The following is a 4,185-nucleotide window of genomic DNA, read 5'->3' on the forward strand; positions in this document are numbered from 1 at the left end:
GTGGCTAGCCTAATGTTTTTGTTTGCCAATGTTCAAATCTTGGCGGTATAATCTACATGTCCAAAAATGACTGCGATTCTGTGTCCCTCAATGGACCAAGAAACATTTATAGCAAGTCCCAAAAAATGTTATTCGGTGCACTCAAACAAAATCGGAGGAAGTTGAGCCAAGTAAATGGATTCCAAATATTTCAAATTAAGCTCACAATTGCGTGTGCTCACAAAATGGCGAAAAGCTGTGGTACGTAGAATAGTGCACAGGCAAATCTGTAAAAAAGCCTTTACAGCTCATCAGTGGACTGTGAGTGATGTCCCTGGAATGATTGCTCTCATTCTGGCATCCGTGGCGATAGCTAGACTGTGTGGTGCAGTCCTTTCTGTATGTGGGTGCTTTTTATTTTTTTATTTATTAAACTTTTTAACTTCATTAAAAAGAGCCCCCTATGTGGTAACATAATGCGGATGCCAGGTTCTCTTTAAGGCAATATCCGGGGTCTTTTAAACTCCTAATGTCACCTCTGGACAGACTGCTCAATCAGCTGCTTCCCTGGCCAGAGCAGCTGGAGTTTTGACAACTCTGAATCTGGAAGTGCTCAGAGCTAAGCGCTTTCAGGTCCTTAAGACACAGGGGACATCAGTAAATAGATGTTCAAGGAATCAATGTTGGTCTTAATGATCCACAGGCTTGAGCCGGGATAAGATATCAAGCTTAGTCTCTGAACAACATGAATATGCAACAAGTAATTAAAGATGTGCCATTGTACATAGGATGTCAAACCACAGAGGGGGGAATTCATCAAAACTGGAGCAGACAAAATCTGGAGCAGCTGTGTATGGCAACCAATCAGCTTCTCTCTTTCATTTTCAAATCTTAACTGAACAAACTGAAGAGAGAAGCTGATTGGTCACAGTAAACAGCTAATCCACACTGTCTGCTCCAGTTTTGATAAATTCCCCCAATATGTTTACATTAGTCTGATAACATATCGCATCCAAAGGGAAACAAACACTATATTCATTAACATTACCCAGTGAATGTGTATTTTCTAGAAGCAAAATGGACATTTGATAGTTGCCATCTTCTAGAAGTCTTTTCCGTCTGTTTTACGATCCAGAATGATGACCATTTACTAATCCTCTTTTATAATGTCTTCTAGGCATGATGTGGACTTTTAACAAGGTGTCAGCGGGGCTGGTGTTTATGAAGGCCTGTTCTGAAGACAGTCCCTGTTAGTGCAGGCTGGATGTCCCTCTGCCGTCTCGTTGTGCCTTTTGAAGTCCTAAATGCAAGATTTTCTGTGTGCTGCCCCCTTGTGGAATTTTACAGACAGTGCAATGATATACTGTGTAGTCTCATCCCAGATTTTATTTTTAAGCCATCCTACTGTTCCATACTTCACATAATGCTGGCATTAAAATGAATCTTTTTTTATTCATAATTTACAGTGTTTAGATTATTGTAATTTATGTTTCCACCTGAGACATTTTTTGTCTATGATATCTAATTTTTATAAGAATCTGTTCTTTTTATAGTTTAAAGTGATGCTCTGACTAAATGACTCAAATGTCCCACAGCAGTTAGCACTAAATGTTTATTTCTCAATGTTCTACTGATAAAATTATATTGCAGATCACTAAGTTATTCTAAATTATAAACAAAAATAATAGCGATGTATGTTGGTGGCTGCGCATATTGAACCTCCAGCTGTTTGATGTATTCAACTTAGAGTTTTTAAACTGAGCCTTTATACCGGTCCTCTTTAAAGAAGATGCAAATTAAGTTAAATAAACCTATCATTACAGTAATACTTGTGATGTCTTTAATTTTTCATGTCATTGCCGGTGTGAGCCACTGCAAAGTCAACTGATAGGGGATCTTTTTATATTGTATTGGCCCCCAAATTTTGCTAAGCATGCCATTTTACTGTCCCTGGTTTGAATACTTTTTTTTTTTAAATTTAATAATCCTAACTTTTTCCACAACACGATCCAAAAATTTCACAAAAAGAAAAATGGCATAATATTTGAAATCACTCCAATATGAGAGGAAGAAACAAGGAACAAGACCAATTTGATTATATATAGTGTGTATATATAAACCATATCTAACCCCAATAATGTGTTTAACAATTAATCACTTTAAAATTATTAAATTCATCCCAAACTACTACTTTATAAAATATATCATATTCAAATAGCCTTTATAATCTTGTAATCAATATATAAAAAAATGTATAACATTACCCATATTTAAACAATCCTCTTCCTATAATATTAACTACTAGTCAAGTGCATTTTAATCAAAAATATTCAGTGGTTTTAATTCTTTAATGTCACTGACCTGGAACAAGCGTGCAGGAAATGACCTTCTGATATGCACACTTGTTCTGGGTCAGTAGTTCAGTATTAACGATCCAAGTAAATTGGGACAGAATGGTAGCCAGGCAACATTTTTAGAAGAGGTCCGCAATGGATTACAGCTATCTACTCATGTATCCCCACCCATGCAAAGCATCTGTAAATTGTATTCTGTCATTCTGGGTTATTTGCTTTCAGGAGGTTGGGACACTGGCAAACAGAAAAGTTGTAAGCCAGCCCTGGTATAAGCACTATTTTACCCAGCATGCCTCAGTTTTTGCTAGTGTCCTAAAAGGTTAGATGCCATTTCTTCAGCTCTGCTGATAAATTCTGTTTTGCCTTCTTCGCTTCCTGGAGATTTTCTTCTGTCTTCAACCAAGATTGCTACACTACTTCTTAAACTGATCTCTTCACAACATACATATTCAAGTAAACAACAAGGATTCTGTTAAGTTGAAAAACAGAAGAAACATCATATACAATACTTTCTATTAGAGGTGCACCGAAATAGAAATTTAAAAAACAAAACTGAAATAGAAAAAATTGTCAGGCCGAAACCGAAAATGTTTTTATTTTAATTTTTTTACATTTTTAATGGCGGCCCAGCGTTGTGGGAGGAGAGGCACCGGTCGCTCGCAGCGCTCTCCTCACGCATCGCTCAGCCGGCTGTCGCTTTCTCTCCTTCTGGCTGGGACATAGAGCAGCGCCAAGCGGGGAGGAAAGAAATCACGGATGCGCCGATGTATCGGCAGGAAAATTGCACTTTTTGGCATTTAGCCATTTTCGGCCGATACATCGGTGCATCCCTACTTTCTATATTACAATAGAGTTTTTATCAAACCTTAACAAGCTAAATTAATCCATCTGAGCTTTGACCCATTTGTACTCCTCATAAGATTTCTAATCAATCACAAACAATTCTACACATTTATATCCCACATTGTGTGCCATTGTAATAGAGGAGATGGGAAGACTTTACTGACTCTGCATTTTCTAGATCAATGTTCACTTCCTCAGGAGATGAGAAGTAAATCTATGGTCATATAATATCCATTAGTACAATATATTATAAAAGTTACATAGGTAAGGTTGAGTTGAATCTATGTGGTTGTGTGTATATAAAGTGTTAAAGGTCCTGCGCCAAATTCAAAAGAACCCTGTTGCCAGTTTCAGTTGCTTTACCGACACTTGCCACAGATTCAGGAAGTCCTCAATACAGCCACTTTAGGAATGTGTTGCTATGGCTGATTCAAATAGAATTACTGACAGTTTACAGATTAGAAAACTGGTGATAATTAAGACCAACTCTGATCTGCTGTACAGAGAGAGGCCAGTGCTCAGAGTGGGTCATGTATGTGCTGGAAGCCCTCAGGAATCTGACTGCTTCACATTTATTGGTTGCTAGGACAGCAGACTGCCAGGGTCCTAGCAACGAATTATGCATCCCAGACACTATTCAGCTGAATGTAAACAAAGGGGCCAGGGCTGTTGGCTGATCTTATCCAAATAGAGCCATATTTGGGCAATGATGTCAGCCAGTGCCCCCCTTTGTTTGCATTGTCTTAAGGTGCCCATACACGCTTCGATTTTTGTTCGGAAACTTTCCACGAAAGGTCTTTTGAATTATAATCGAACGATGGACAGCAAAGACTTTTTTCTTTTTTGCTGTAATACTGCTCGAGTTTTCTCAAAGGGTTAGGCTGCAAAACATTTTTCTGATCAAATGAAAATCGATGGATTAGTGGCATTTTGGTATGAAAAAAATCGCAGCAAGAACACTGCACATTCGTGATCGAAAATCCGTTCTGTCGATCATCAAAATTCAGGA

At 38.0% G+C, this 4,185-nt stretch overlaps 1 protein-coding gene across 1 annotated transcript in view; it reads left to right on the plus strand.

The window, feature by feature from the left end:
* The window catches only part of SELENOT (selenoprotein T), an 18,114-nt gene extending 16,459 nt beyond the window's left edge, over positions 1–1,655 (plus strand). Inside the window, exon 6 of the mRNA XM_018565884.1 lies at positions 1,157–1,655. The gene's annotated coding sequence lies outside the window, so the exon portion shown is untranslated. The remainder of the gene's footprint in view (positions 1–1,156) is intronic.
* Positions 1,656–4,185: the final 2,530 nt, after the last annotated feature.

The sequence above is a fragment of the Nanorana parkeri genome, unplaced genomic scaffold, assembly GCF_000935625.1.
Source record: "Nanorana parkeri isolate BGI_ZX_2015 unplaced genomic scaffold, ASM93562v1 scaffold898, whole genome shotgun sequence".
In the NCBI taxonomy this organism is placed as follows: Eukaryota; Metazoa; Chordata; class Amphibia; order Anura; family Dicroglossidae; genus Nanorana; species Nanorana parkeri.